General features: G+C 39.8%; 1 protein-coding gene across 10 annotated transcripts in view; it reads right to left on the bottom strand.

The window, feature by feature from the left end:
• MTHFD1L (methylenetetrahydrofolate dehydrogenase (NADP+ dependent) 1 like) overlaps positions 1 to 16,993 on the bottom strand; it is a 227,669-nt gene that overhangs the window by 104,972 nt on the left and 105,704 nt on the right. The window lies entirely within an intron of this gene.

Raw genomic sequence — 16,993 nt, forward strand, 5'->3', positions numbered from 1 at the left:
ATTTATGGAATATGCACTATATACTTACAGTACAACCAAGGCCATAATTTATGGCAGAAATAGGAAGAGGCAGTAAAAAAAATTTACTAAGATAAAATAAAAACCATTTAACATGTGAATAAATGAGGATATTTGTCCCCAGCATTCACTGAATACACACATTTTAATAAAAATTAAGAAAAGAAAAATAGAGAGGGCAGACAGACAGCAGAAGCAAGAATAACTACAATCCTGCAGCCTGCGGAACAAAAACCACATTCATAGAAAGACAGACAAGATGAAAAGGCAGAGGGCTATGTACTAGATGAAGGAACAAGATAAAACCTCAGAAAAACAACTAAATGAAGTGGAGATAGGCAACCTTCCAAGAGACAAGGAAGGACACTACATAATGATCAAGGGATCAATCCAAGAAGAAGGTATAACAATTATAAATATATATGCACCCAACATAGGAGCACCTCAATACATAAGGCAACTGCTAACAGCTCTAAAAGAGGAAATCGACAGTGACACAATAATAGTGGGGGACTTTAACACCTCACTTACACCAATGGACAGATCATCCAAAATAAAAATTAATAAGGAAACACAAGCTTTAAATGACACAATAGACCAGATAGATTTAATTGATATGTATAGGACATTCCATCCAAAAACAGCAGATTACACTTTCTTCTCAAGTGCGCACGGAACATTCTCCAGGATAGATTACACCTTGGGTCACAAATCAAACCCCAGTAAATTTAAGAAAATTCAAATCATATCAAGCATCTTTTCTGACCACAGCGCTATGAGATTAGAAATCAATTACAGGGAAAAAAACATTAAAAACACAAACACATGGAGGTTAAACAATACGTTACTAAATAAGCAAGAGATCACTGAAGAAATCAAAAAATACCTAGAGACAAATAACAATGAAAACACGACGATCCAAAACCTATGGGATGCAGCAAAAGCATTTCTAAGAGGGAAGTTTATAGCTATACAAGCCTACCTCAAGAAACAAGAGAAATCTCAAATAAACAATCTAACCTTACACCTAAAGGAACTAGAGAAAGAAGAACGAACAAAACCCAAAGTTAGCAGAAGGAAAGAAATCATAAAGATCAGAGCAGAAATAAATGAAATAGAAACAAAGAAAACAATAGCAAAGGTCAATAAAACTAAAAGCTGGTTCTTTGAGAAGATAAACAAAATTGATAAACCATTAGCCAGACTCATCAAGAAAAAGAGGGAGAGGACTCAAATCAATAAAGTTAGAAATGAAAAAGGAGAAGTTACAACAGACACCACAGAAATACAAAGCATCCTAAGAGACTACTACAAGCAACTCTATGCCAATAAATTGGACAACCTGGAAGAAATGGACAAATTCTTAGAAAGGTATAACCTTCCAAGACTGAACCAGGAAGAAACAGAAAACGTGAACAGACTAATCACAAGTAATGAAATTGAAACTGTGATTAAAAATCTTCCAACAAACAAAAGTCCAGGACCAGATGGCTTCACTGGTGAACTCTATCAAACATTTAGAGAAGAGCTAACACCCATCCTTCTCAAACTCTTCCAAAAAATTGCAGAGGAAGGAACACTCCCAAACTCATTCTATGAGGCCACCATCACCCTGATACCAAAACCAGACAAAGATACTACAAAAAAAGAAAATTACAGACCAATATCACTGATGAATACAGATGCAAAAATTCTCAACAAAATACTAGCAAACAGAATCCAACAACACATTCAAAGGATCATACACCATGATCAAGTGGGATTTATCCCAGGGATGCAAGGATTCTCCAATAAAGGCAAATCAATCAATGTGATACACCATACTAACAAATTGAAGAATAAAAACCATATGATCATCTCAATAGATGCAGAAAGAGCTTTTGACAAAATTCAACACCCATTTATGACAAAAACTCTCCAGAAAGCGGGCATAGAGGGAACCTACCTCGACATAATAAAGGCCATATATGACAAACCCACAGCAAACATCATTCTCAATGGTGAAAAACTGAAAGCATTTCCTCTAAGATCAGGAACACGACAAGGATGTCCACTCTCACCACTATTATTCAACATAGTTTTGGAAGTCCTAGCCACGGCAATCAGAGAAGAAAAAGACGTAAAAGGAATCCAAATTGGAAAAGAAGAAGTAAAACTGTCACTGTTTGCAGATGACATGATACTATACATAGAGAATCCTAAAAATGCCATCAGAAAACTACTAGAGTTAATCAATGAATTTGGTAAAGTTGCAGGATACAAAATTAATGCACAGAAATCTCTTGCATTCCTATACACTAGTGATGAAAAATCTGAAAGGGAAATTAAGGAAATACTCCCATTTACCACTGCAACAAAAAGAATAAAATACCTAGGAATAAACTTACCTAGGGAGACAAAAGACCTGTATGTAGAAAACTATAAGACACTGATGAAAGAAATTAAAGATGATACCAACAGATGGAGAGATATACCATGTTCTTGGATTGGAAGAATCAATACTGTGAAAATGACTATACTACTCAAAGCAATCTACAGCTTCAATGCAATCCCTATCAAATTACCAATGGCATTTTTTATGGAACTAGAACAAAAAATCTTAAAATCTGTATGGAGACACAAAAGACCTCGAATAGCCAAAGCAGTCTTGAGGGGAAAAAACGGAGCTGGAGGAATCAGACTCCCTGACTTCAGACTATACTACAAAGCTACAGTAATCAAGACAATATGGTACTGGCACAAAAACAGAAACATAGATCAATGGAACAAGATAGAAAGCCCAGAGGTAAACCCACGCACCTATGGTCAACTAATCTGTGACAAAGGAGGCAAGGATATACAATGGAGAAAAGACAGTCTCTTCAATAAGTGGTGCTGGGAAAACTGGACAGCTACATGTAAAAGAATGAAATTAGAACACTCCCTAACACCATACACAAAAAAACTCCAAATGGATTCGAGACCTAAATGGAAGACCGGACACTATAAAACTCTTAGAGGAAAACAGGAAGAACACTCTTTGACATAAATCACAGCAAGATCTTTTTTGATCCACCTCCTAGAGTAATGGAAATAAAAACACAAATAAACAAATGGGACCTAATGAAACTTCAAAGCTTTTGCACAGCAAAGGAAACCATAAACAAGACGAAAAGACAACCCTCAAAATGGGAGAAAATATTTGCAAACGAATCAACAAAGGATTAATCTCCAAAATATATAAACAGCTCATGCAGCTCAATATTAAAGAAACACACAACCCAATCCAAAAATGGGCAGAAGACCTAAATAGACATTTCTCCAAAGACATACAGATGGTCAAGAAGCACATGAAAAGCTGCTCAACATCACTAATTATTAGAGAAATGCAAATCAAAACTACAATGAGGTATCACCTCACACCAGTTAGAATGGGCATCATCAGAAAATCTACAAACAACAAATGCTGGAGGGTGTGTGGAGAAAAGGGAACCCTCTTGCACTGTTGGTGGGAATGTAAATCGATACAGCCACTATGGAATTACCATATGATTCAGCAATCCCACTACTGGGCATATACCGAGAGAAAACTATAATTCAAAAAGACACATGCACCCCAATGTTCACTGCAGCACTATTTACAATAGCCAGGTCATGGAAGCCACCTAAATGCCCATCGATAGACGAATGGATAAAGAAGTTGTGGTACATATATACAATGGAATGTTAGTCAGCCATAAAAAGGAATGAAATTGGGTCATTTGTAGAGACGTGGATGGATCTAGAGACTGTCATACAGAATGAAGTAAGTCAGAAAGAGAAAAACAAATATTGTATATTAACACATATATGCGGAACCTAGAAAAATGGTACAGATGAACCGGTTTGCAGGACAGAAATTGAGACACAGACGTAGAGAACAAACGTATGGACACTAAGGGGGGAAAGCAGTGGGGGGTGGTGGTGGTGGTGTGATGAATTGGAAGATTGGGATTGACATGTATAGACTGATGTGTATAAAATGGATGACTAATAATCTGCTGTATAAAAAAAATAAATAAAATTAAATTCAAAAAAAAAGAAAAGAAAAAGAAAACATCACCCATAATTTCAGACTCTTTTTGACTTTTTTAGTCAACTAGTTGTCCTAATTCTTTATGGTTTCCTTTTAGTACCTCAAATTCCTATATAATTTTTAACGAATAGGTAGAATTTTGTAGTCTGCTCTTTTACTTTAAAATTATCAGGGTTTTCTTGCTGTACTACAAACTTCCAAGAATTGTAAGTGGCAACTTATAATTTTGTTGTTTATGTACCAAGATTTGCAAAATTGTTCCCCCTGTTATTAGATGTTTGGATTGTTTCCAATATAAATAATGCTGCAAAATAGCTGGGCATATGGGCTTTAATCTCTTTCAAATTATATTCTTGGAATAAATTCCCAAGGGTGAGAGTATGGTGCCAGAGGGTATAAAATTTTTTTATGACTGTTGATACGCTTTTGACGAACTGAAAAACATTCCTTTGAAAGTATTCAATTTGGAATGAGCATAGCTACAAGTCATTTTCTTCCCCTTTACTATATTTCCTTTGAACAAGCGATGTAGCTATGCTATGATATTTTAAAAACTGTTTAATGTCACCCTATAGTTAGAAGTAGACTATTATGTACATTTCACATAATGGGGTTTGATCAAGTGATCTCTACTCTTTCCAATTGGATGCACATGTCCACTTGAAGCTCCCCTACTAGACTGTAAACTCCATGAGGATAGGGACCATGTCTGTTAACACTGCAAGGCACATAGTAGGCACTGAATTAACGTATATACCTCCAAACCAAACAAAAGGCAACAGAAAGTTTCAAAACACTTGGTCAAAACACTTGTTTTACTGTGTTATTAATATATTAATAACACATTTTATTTATAAACGTGTAATTCCCTTGCAAAAGTTGCATGCTCAAATTCTCTTCAAAAAACCTGAACTCTTCCCTTCCTCAGCCTTCACATATAGTTACCAAGTTCTCCTACCTTCATCAGCTCAGTGCTGCCAAAGGAAAAACTCCCAAGATCCCTAACGTAAAACCGAAGGCCACCCTAATGTAACTACCTTCACTTTCCTCACCCTCTGCCTCAAATTTCATGTTTCAGTAATACCACTTCCTGGAGGGCCCACACAAACCATGTGACTTGTCATCCTCACCCCTCTTCTCCCATCTGGAATGTTCTTCTCTCCCCTCTCCCTTAAAGCCTTAGCTCAGATGTCTCATTTCCTGGAAGCTTGCTCTGAACTTCTCAGGCAGAGGAAGCTACCCTTTCTGCCCCTCCTAGCCCTCTGGTTTGTTGCTCCACGGAGCCCACATCTATCTCTGCATGTAGCATCCTAATTAGACGTATGTGTCACCTCCCATGTGGAGGGCAGGGGTCAGATCTTATTCACCTTTGTATCTCTAGTACCAAGTGCAAAAAAAATGAGTGAATTAACAAAGAAAAGAAGAAACTATCAGAGAGGGAGCCAGCTATCATTCAACAGAGAAAGGTAGACAGACATATACATAATACAGAATTTAAACAGAATTAATGGTTTTCTTACAGCTCCCTAGCATATCTTTTTTTCTTAAAATACCAAAACCATTTTAATAAGAGCTATAAAGGTCACATCTGAAAAAGACAGACCACCTCAAATGTCTACATAAGCTAGACAAGATTAATGTCCTATTGGGAGGGAGGAAGCACAGTAACAAAGAGAACTTCAGTTAGGGAAGGAAACAGGATGCGGTAATAAAGGTCTAGGACTGTGGCTTCCAAATGCAAAGGAAATATGGAGGCAAACAATATGAAGAAAACAGGAGGAAGTGCCAGATTCTTATCCGTTGAAAACTGGAAATACTGCATGTATTTTTATTTGTTTGCAAATATCAGACTGCTAAGGAAAACAGAAGGTACGCTGGTGGGTCAGTAATTCCGAAAGTAAGGACCACTTAATACGGTGTCATCAACAAGAACTAACTTCGACATGGACACCGTGCAGTGCTGTGTATCTGTGTCTTAGTCCCACGGGCAAGGGGGACAGTGTCTGGTTGTGATAAGGGGGCAAGTTCCATTTCCTAGGCAAATCCTGGGACTGGTCGACATCGAAAACCCATAAGTTAAGTTTTCCCAGTGACCTGAAATAAGCAATTTATTCCCTTACTGTCTTTGCTGCTCTCTATAAATTTTAAAACAGATACGGGAGAAGGAATTATTTAATGTGGCCTGTAGCATAGACTTGGTCTTGAGTCATGAAGCAAGTACATTTACTATGATTTAGCAATCCTGAAGAGCACATAATGTAGACTTCTGCAAGCTGCATGTTTTAAAAGGTTTGCGAGAAACTGCCCATGCCACAGGAATTATTTGTCTTGGCAATCTCTTTTTTTGGGGGGGGGCAGGGGCGAGGGGGTTGTTTACAGCTATTCAACTTACAGCGTGAATGGAAACAGGAAATGCTGACTGATACTCTGTGTGAGCACAGAAGCTCGTAGATAGGGATTTTGTAGCCTGGCTTGATTTAAACTTCAAAACCCATAATCTGCTCAGAAAGGAACTGTCAGTGGGTCTGCTCTGGGAAGGGACTATTTGGACAAATACTCTTCGTAACCTGCACAGGAAACAGCTCTGGGTAAAAACCAATAATGGACAACTGGGTGGCTGGCTCTCTATGCTGATCTGCTAGGACACCCCGAGTCACATGGTACAAACTGAACAGAAACAATAACAACAAAAAACCCACTACTGACAGGCACACTTGCTATCTACGAAATTCTTCAATGAGGCAGAGAGAATGATTTTTATATTTAAGTTATTCTATCACATCCCCAACTTGCTATACACAGAGAAGTTGCAGTGACAATCGGGACTCAGATTTTAGAGTAATCACTGATCTGCTACCTTAAAAAAAAAAAAAAGCATTAACGTCATGACATCATAGGCAGGCCCTATAAGCCATGGGTTCATAAAATTCTAGAGCTATGAGGGACCTTTAGGGATAACATACTCTAACCTCTTCAGGACTCCTATGTGCCAGGTAAGCTCTCTTCTTGAGATAACAATGAAGAACCTGCTATGCTGTCCCAGGTCCCTCTGATGCCCGGCCCAGAGCGCTCCTTTCTATATTACATACTCTCTGCCATTCTGCCCAAAAGCACTCTTGATAAGACATATACACCCCAGAATTTAGGAAAAACCTTTGTTTCTTCTCATTCAATAATTACTGAACCTCTATTACCCTGCCAGGCATCTAAGCATTTATCAGTGTGCCCCTGTCTTCACTTAGTGAGCAAACAGGGCTGCCAGCACATTTTTTTTTTTTTAAACTTTGGGTTTATTTATTTATTTATTTATGGCTGTGTTGGGTCTTCGTTTCTGTACGAGGGCCTTCTCTAGTTGCGGCAAGTGGGGGCCACTCTTCATCGCGGTGCGTGGGCCTCTCATTATCGCGGCCTCTCTTGTTGTGGAGCACAGGCTCCAGACGCGCAGGCTCAGTAGTTGTGGCTCACGGGCCTAGTTGCTCCGCGGCATGTGGGATCTTCCCAGACCAGGGCTTGAACCCGTGTCCCTTGCATTGGCAGGCGGATTCTCAACCACTGCGCCACCAGGGAAGCCAGCCAGCACATTTTTAACAAGACACAGATGAGGAAGATTCATTCATTACCTAATAACAAAGGAACATCTTTCTAACCTTTCTTTTCATTTTTTTCCTGCTTGAATTCCCTTTGATACTTCAAAATGTTTATTTATCTATCAGTATGTAGGCAAATTTGAATCAACTCTCTTTCGCGATTACTTCTAGATGATCTCATGGGTTAGTACGTTTATTGAACCCGTTTCTATGGAATCACAATCTTAAGTGCAGTTCAGTCGTTCTCAACTGGGGACACGTGTCAATATCTGGAGTCACTTTTGGTTATTGTAACTGGCATCTAGTAGGTAGGAGCCAGGGACGCTGCTAAACATCCTAGAATGCAGAGGGCAGCCACACACCCGCTTAAAACAACAACACCACCACCAAAAAACCCACCTGGAATTATCTACCCAAAATGCCCAAAGAGGTAGACACTCTGCCCTAGTTCAAGCAGGACAAAGGAGCCTTGCACTTTCTAGACACTCTTCCTGAGAACGTTACAAACGCATTTGCTGCATTAGAACAAAAGGCTGTACAAGATTATGTTAACGATAATCATATGAGACCCTGGAATGTGAGTAAAAACTCCACTCAGCAAAGTCTGATGCGCTGTGCCAACGATGTGTTTACTACAACATGGCAGTTCCTGGTGATGAAAAGTAGTGTCTCACAGGTGACTGACGCACCAACTTCGTAAGGAGGCGAGGAATACAGGACAACGCGGGTGATGGCAATGATCTGTCTTACTACTAAGAACAAACATATATGATGGGGAAAAGCTATTCAAATAGAGACTGGGGCTTGGGGAGAGCCACAGACGTTGACATTTACTGACATGCCTGTGTGCCCGGCAATGCACTAGACATTCTCCATCTCATTTCACTTTTTATCGCCTTCATCCTCTGCTTACAGATTATGAAGCTAAAGATGTAAAAGTTTAAATAATTTTTTTCCAAGGTCACACAGTTAGAAGGCGATAGAGCTTGGATGGAAACCATGGCCCATCTGACTGCAGGCTAGGCCCCTACTCCATCCTGCCCCGTCCACGTATAACTGATCCTGCAGCATTTCTTTAACTCAGCTGTTTGGCAAGTTGTGTACCAAGATGGAAATCTCAACACCTTGTATTTCAATAATAATTTTTTTTTTTTTAATTTTTTTTCTTTTGTTTATTTTTTTTATTTTTTTATTAATTTATTTATTTTCGGCTGTGTTGGGTCTTCGTTTCTGTGCGAGGGCTTTCTCCAGTTGCGGAGAGCGGGGGTCACTCTTCATCGCGGTGCGCGGGCCTCTCACTATCGCGGCCTCTCTTGTTGCGGAGCACAGGCTCCAGACGCGCAGGCTCAGTAGTTGTGGCTCACGGGCCTAGTTGCTCCACGGCATGTGGGATCTTCCCAGACCAGGGCTCGAACCCGTGTCCCCTGCATTGGCAGGCAGACTCTCAACCACTGCGCCACCAGGGAAGCCCCTTCAATAATAATTTGATATCTAAGATGTAGCTCTAAGATTCTTTTCCTGAACCCCAGGCTTGTTTTCTAATTGCAATGTGGCCCTGCTGTGATAAAAGAAAGTAAGTAATCTGCAGTCTTCCTCTCTATTATATTTCTCCCCTCCCTTCCTTCCCTCTCTCCCTCCTTCCCTCCATTCTCTCTCTCTCTCTCTCTCAATTCAGGAAGTTCTTTTCTCTCTTAGAGCAATTCATTTAGGGATAATCAATCTCATCCTCTCCCAGTTCTCAGCCTACAGTGCTGAGTTCTGGGCAGTGGCAGGCAGTATACTGGTGAAAAAGAAAGAGCTGCAAGGACCAGCTCCATCTGGGTTTGGTATCCAACACCAGCAGAAACAGGTCACAGGTAGAGAATACTTGCTCTGCAATCTGGCCTCTTGAGAACCAGATGGTATTCTGGGAGTCACGGGGTATTTCACCACCTTTCACTGGATGAGTCAGACGCCAAGATGGGTCTTCCCAGCCTCCTCCAAGCTAGGTGTCCACTCTCCAGCACTGGCTGGGGAAATGACCAGCCCCAACTCTCTTGCTTGGGTTTTCCTTTCCAAATTGCACACCACGGTGGAAGAAAAGGCAACAAATACTTGAGATCTGAAATTCTCGTTTCTGCTTTTACACTGGGGAAAACCCTCCTTAGGCTCTGAGATAGAGTTAAATTGAGGCACCAAGAGTTGTCCCTGAGTTTCTGGCTACTTGAGACACCTGAATATTGTCACTACACCATAGCAAATTGAATTTCCACCTTGCTGTGTCACTAAGGGTTTACTCCATGTGTACTCAGAAGATTAGAATTTTCAGATTTCACAGCCACTTTATAATGCTAATAATTTTTCTCTCCATGATACATGCAACCAACATACATATCAAATACACAGCCTAGTGAGTCCCCATTACTTTGGGACATGAACTTGAATTTATGGACTGTTAGAGGCCTCACAGAAGAACTAGCCTTTGCAATCAGTTTAGCTCAAAATAGGTTGAGATAAGAAGTATGTCTGCACAGGGCAGATTTTGCTAACTTAATCCTCAAAAGAATTTCTAGTAAACAGAGGGAGAAATAAAACCATAGCTTTCATTCAGTTAGCACTTAACTTTCTCACGACAAATCAGAAATGAAAACAAAACCTTTGTACAGGAAGAAGTAAGGTAGATGCCGGACTAGGCTTCATTCTGAAGCACTGTGGGCTATAATTCCTGAACAATGCTAAAGGAATGGAAACTGGACTCTTCAAACTGCCTTTTTCTATCCTATGTAAACATGTCTACTCCGCTGCAGCTGTCTACAGATAAACTCAGGGCAAGTGGAGTTCAGAGTCACAGAAGCACATAAACTCTGAATTGGAGCTCAAGGTAGGCTGCTGGCCTTCGAGGATTTTAATTATTTTTTCAATGACTAGAAGGAAACTAAGTAAACCAGGATGAATCAATAAATGACAGGGGAAGCTCTGTATTATTACTACAGCTGGAAAAAAAAAGGGTGGGGGGACTTGATTTAGAACGTATTAATTTTTTTTTTTTTTAAATATTTTCCTCTTTTTTTTTTTTGTAATTCTTTATTTTATTTATTTTTATTTTTGGCTGTGTTGGGTCTTCGTTTCTGTGCGAGGGCTTTCTCCAGTTGCGGCGAGCGGGGGCCACTCTTCATCGCGGTGCACGGGCCTCTCACTATTGCGGCCTCTCTTGTTGCGGAGCACAAGCTCCAGACGCGCAGGCTCAGTAGCTGTGGCTCACGGGCCCAGTTGCTCCGCGGCATGTGGGATCCTCCCAGACCAGGGCTCGAACCCGTATCCCCTGCCCTGGCAGGCAGATTCTCAACCACTGCGCCACCAGGGAAGCCCTAGAACGTATTAATTTTAAGGATCCAACTTAAGTCTATGAAGTTCTACAAAAAATTAAATCCTTTCTGCTCTTTCGGACTTGTCTTTGCTCTTCGGTTTTATTAAATGTCTTAGGGTCAAATTTTCATCAAGTATACATATTTAACTGGGCACATATTAGGAGATTTAAAGGAAAAAGAAACCAATTAAAAAAGAAAAAAAATATTAATATTAACATGTGCCTTTCCTCTTTCTTACCTTTTTGGTGATGGCAGTGCTTACACACATTAGGGGAAGTTTGGTAGTCATATAGAAGCATGAGAAGGTTACAGGGGATTTATTAGGAGAAAAGGAAAGAGAAGATAAGGAAAGTATAAAAAGGACATAGGTCCACATGAACTATCTGTTTTTGGTAGTAATAAAAACTTTGAAAATACCAGTAATGCCACTTAGATGTACGCTGGTATCAGGATCCAGAATTTCCTTCTTCCAGAGAATTAATTAGGTACAGACACTGGTTCCCGTTATTTGAACCCATCGTTATACATCTTGTTTTGTAAAATGATTTTGACCAAAGTGAAATCTGATTTTGAAAAAAATGTTTAGATGAAAATTAAATTATACATGCTACTTTTAACCTCCTCTATAAAAATCCAACTGAATTAAATTCATAAATTCATTATCCAAAGATGCCATCTTCTTGTACAGATCATGAGCACTTGTACAATGTCATTGCTTTGACCAGGGTTTTAACCCTTCCATTTTTAGCAAACTGTGGTTTGTGGTTTGCTAAAGCCAAAGTTCTGGCTAAGGGCCTGGATTTTTGGATGACTGCTTGGGGCAGAGCTGTTCTCTTGCAGCTCCTGAAAACCGGACACTAGGAAAATAACTTGAAACAAATTCTGAAAGTCTTTGCTAACAACATGCCTTAATCTAAAGTAATGGAAAGATGAAATAGAACATTTTTCATCGAGCAGTTGATGAAAACCAAGCCAAGGAGGAAAAAAGCATAAATGTCAAAAGGTAAATACGTTTTATCTCAAAGGTTCCCAGGGGAAAAAAACAACATCCAAAAACCTATATTAGCTTCTTCTGCGACTGCAAGAAACCCAGCAAGAGAAACCAAGATTCCTGAGTTTGGAAACAAATTAAATCTACCAACATTCCTAGTATGACAACTTCTATTATAGAAAAAGAAACTAAGACGGAAGGAAAACATTCTAAACTTGAAAGCTGGAAGATTCTACAACGTACTTAACTAAATAAAAGCAGGCAGGGCAGGAATTTTTGAACTGAAGGTAGAGACCCATTAGTGTTTTACATAATCAATTTACTGGGTTGCAACAAGAATTTTAAAAAACAGAAGAAGAAATAGGATAGGAAATATTAGGATACATGACATATGATAAAAGAAAGTACTCTTGTTTCATAAGACATGGATTCCATTTTTGCACACGTGTGTGCACGTGTGCACATGCATTTTGTGATATAAAATGTACTTTATGCTCTGGGTTTCAGTCAAAACATCCAAGAGCCACTGGCCCAGACTCTGCAGATTTCTTATCTAGGAAGGGAGACAGACCGGCTGGTTTTACAGTCATGTCTAGCCCCACTGGTTTCTCACAGATCAATTTAATGATTATCCAGACCTGGTCCCACTCTGCTCAGCACTGGGACAAACGGCACAGGTAGCTCAAAGGAATGACGACCCTAACCTCAGTGGTATCAGCCATTTCCAGTACATTTAGGGGCGCAGATGCAATGTTGCTCTCACTGATTCAGTGGCTCTTTTGGGCAGAAATGGTCTCCATGGTCCTTCTTTCCATGTTTTCTTCAGTGTGTCTGACCTGGTCACTAGCAATAGACAAGCCCCCCTGCCTGTCCAGTGGTACAAGATCTTGAAAGGATTCGATTTAACAGAACAAATGAGGACTCACTGAAAAGGCCAGTAATTCCTCCTTACAAGTCTAAAAAACTCAAAGTAAAGATAATTGCCCCGAAAGGAGGGATGAGCATATTTTTTCCTTGGCTTATTTAAAAAATAATCCATTCTGTCTATAAAATGAATATATATGAGTAGAAACATATTATTGATTACTGGAAAATCTGATGTGAAGGAGAAAATATATCAGGCCCTTTTAACCGTTTTCGCTGTTATTTATGTCCTTGAATCTCTCTGTACTGTTGACCACGGAATATGCCCTTGAGATGTCCAAGTAAACACAGTTTATAAGGGAAAGGTAACAAAGGTAACAAAGCGTCAGGAATAATTCTCATGTTCCCACCTCTGCACCTCTACCCCATCCCTATGTGCAGAAGGAGTTGATGCTAAAGTTTGGTATCATTCTTATTTTGTATAAACAAAGAACAAACCCTCATTTGCCACCCCTGTTTCTTTCTCCTGCTCTTGGTATGTCCCCAGCCTGGCCTTATATCTAGAAGTGGGGTCCAACTTGGGTTAAGTACCAATAATAAAAATATGATTATTTGTATCACACAAGAAAAAAACTGATCTTTGATTTACTTAAGAATGAAAGTGGGCCTGTCGGTTTGGCTGATTTAGGAGATAATCCTAAGCATGTTTGTGTAGTGAAGTCAAAGAAGTCAAAGGTCTACTCTCTCTAAACACTGGCAGATATTGTCTCTCTCTCACACACACACACACACAAAAGAGAGAGAGAGAGAGAGGTATAGTGACATGGATGACTTGGCATTAACTTGATTCTGAGTCTGGGAAAACCTCTTGAACTATGTCATGCTAACCTCACCATTCTATTTAAAGGAGCCCATACAGAATCAGAAAATGTCTTAGCTTCTCTTGCAGCTAGGTATGGCTATGAGACCAAGGTTGTTAATGAGATGTAAACAGAAGTGTTGTATGACTTCCAGTAAGGCTCTAGAAAAGGTGATATGCCTTTGATTCTCCTTCCTGCTGGCTGGGTTACAGATGTGATGGCTGGGGCCTGTGCAACCATCCTGGGCTACTAGGCACACCCTGATGACTGAGTAGATGACATACCAGTTGAGACTGTCTACCCTGGATTTCTTTTACATGGCAGAGAAATAAACTTATATTTGCTTTGGGCCACTTTTTTCACCATTGCTGTTATGTGTGGGTGAACCTAATCCTAGCAGATTCCTTTGTGAAAATAAAGCCTACTTAGAAACGTGATAGCATTTTTCATTTCTATCATTTCAGTTTGCACATAATTTGAATGTTATGCAGTGTTTTCTTTCTCTGCACAACAGTAACTCTGGGACTAAAGACAAGGTTACATTTCTAATTTAGAAAAGATGTGAGATTGGCTCAAAGTTTTGCTGATGAAAAAGCTAAAATTTCTGAGGCTGAGAGTGGCTGTAACTCTTTGATAGATGCCCCAAAGCTATGCCACTGAAGGTAAGTGAGAGAGGGTCTAATCGAAAGCTCCAGACACAGATTTAAAAATCAAGACAGCAGAAACCGGTATGTCAGTCTGCAATAGAAGAGGACACACAGTAGGTCTCAAGAGGGTTTCCTGTTCATCTGACTTTCAGAACTGTTCCCACTCTAAATTCTATCTCCTCTGTGTATGTGCTAAACAAAGAAGTGTTCTTTGAAGGCAAAAAAAACTCTTTTCATAGTTGTTTTAAATATTTTTAGAATTTATTATTTAACTATTGCCTGACCCTAAAAAGTAAAAACAATCCAGTCGACCAAAACATTCATGCACTTGTATAAAACAAACAACAAAGGACTAAACAAGACTGAGGTGGGCTGGGGCGGAGGGCAATCAAAAGAAGGTACTCATATCGCTGGTGTCTAAAATTCAGTATGTCTGTGTGCATAAACACTTGAATATATGAAAAATAAAAATTTAAAAAAAAACCCTCATTCTTTAGGACATAACTGAACATCTCAGTGGGGAAGAAGGAGTTTTTAGTGGATGAACAAGCTATCCTCACTGCCTCTGGACAGCAGGCTACAAGGGCAACCTCTGAGCAATCTCTTCACTTCTCCCCGGTGAGTTTGTAGAGAGAAAGTCTCGCCGGGGCTCAGGCTGTCTCATCCCTCAGGTCAGCCACTGTCCGCATCTCTACCATGCCCGTTATCAAGGGAGACGGAAGAGCATGGACGGCTATACACAACCATCGCTCCTGCCAGAAAGCAACGTGAAGGCCCTGACCCGCTAAACATGACTGTCAGCGTCCAGATTTAGCTCTCAAAAAAGTAAAGACTTGACCACATACTAATGACAACTGCCAATCTATGCGTCTAGCCTCAGCCTGTCTCCTCAATTCCAACCTATATTCCTCCCCCGCCTTGCATAAATAACAAACATTAACATTTTGCCACAACTGCTTAAGAAGTAACGCAGCACAGATAGAGCTGAAGGCTATCCTCATGCACGGGTACCCAGTTCAGCTCCTTCCCTTCCTCTCACAGTCAGCAATTCTTATTAACTTGGTGCTTATGCGGGTCATGTTTTCATTCTCCTGCGCATGTCCAAAGGCATAAACAAAATACAGTGCTGTTGGTATGTTTTTTAAGTGTGTGAGACTGTATTTACGATTGCACTAGCTGCTTTTTCACTCAACATTGTATTTCTGAGCTCTTACCTTGCGGAAATGCCCAGAAGTAGTGCTGCTGGTTGTGAAGCACCCACAATCTGTAACTGCTAACCGAGTCCTTTCCTGGGGAAGGGGCCCAATTAGATAACCCTCTGGCCTCTCCTCCCCCTCAATCATTCTCTTCAGGAAGGTGGACTGTCTTACCTGATGGGAAAGGGGTAGTTTGGGAAGAAACCCCATCTTCCAGTGGAGTCCTGATAACAGTAACACTACAAAATCATTCCGGAAGTTCTCATGGATCAGAAACTGTATGCTCTTCTCCATGACCTTTAAGGACGTTGAAAATACATGTCCAGTCTGTTTTCTCTGCCATATCGCTGAGCTGGATGAACTCCTGGTGATTCCCTGAACACATACTGACCTTTCCCCCTCTGTCCCCCTTTACTGGATTATATCTTAAACTTTTTTCAAAACCTCCCTCAAACGCCATCTTCTCAAGGGAATCTTAATGGAACCACTATTGAAGAATTGTCCATTTATCTCTACCAGTAATTGAAAGCATAACATTTCAGATCGGCATTTATTCCCCTCCAAATGACCTGATCTAACCAAGAAATTCATCTCCCCCACGTCTTATACTCCAGCTAAACTATCCTCAGAACCCACTAACTCTTTCCCATCCACATTCATTTGTTTGTTCTGTGCACTCTGCCTAAAAACCATTTCTCCCTAACTCTGTGTGTCAAATAACTTCAGATTTTAAATCAATTTTTCCTTTTTTTAAAAAATCACAAAATTAATGCACACTAATTGTAAAAATTTCAAGAATACCAAAATACGTAAAGAATACAGTGAAGGTCACCATGACCCCATTTCCCACAGATGAATAAAAGTAATCATCTGATATACTTCTTTCATACCTTTTCATTGCAGGTATATATTTATTTCATAATTTTAAAATGCAAGAAATACATTATAAATATTGCTTGGCAGCGTAATTTCTTTTACTTTATATATTGTGAACTTCTTTCCACGTTCTATACACATCTATTCTTTTTAATAACCTTGATGTTACACCAATAATACCATACTTTTTGCTTTTTTTCTTAAAGCTTTATGTTTTAACGTTCACATTAAAATTTAATCCATCTTTATTCGGAATAAATTGTGATGAAGGACTCTAAAGTTTATGTTTAAAAATTAATAGTCATGGGACTCCGCGCTTCCACTGCAGGGGGCATGGGTTCGATCCCTGGTCGGGGAACTAAGATCCCGCATGCTGTGGGGCAGCCAAAAAAAAAAAAAAAAAAAAAAGAGTGCTCCAGGCAGCGAGAAGAGCCAGTGCAAAGATCCTGAGGTGGAAGCACCCAGTGTGTTTGGGGAATAGCAAGAAGACTAGTGTGGCTGGATGGAAAAAAAAAAAAATTAATAGTCAAATGTCTGAACATCATTTAATCAG

The sequence above is a fragment of the Balaenoptera musculus genome, chromosome 12 (genome assembly GCF_009873245.2).
Source record: "Balaenoptera musculus isolate JJ_BM4_2016_0621 chromosome 12, mBalMus1.pri.v3, whole genome shotgun sequence".
Lineage (NCBI taxonomy): Eukaryota > Metazoa > Chordata > Mammalia > Artiodactyla > Balaenopteridae > Balaenoptera > Balaenoptera musculus.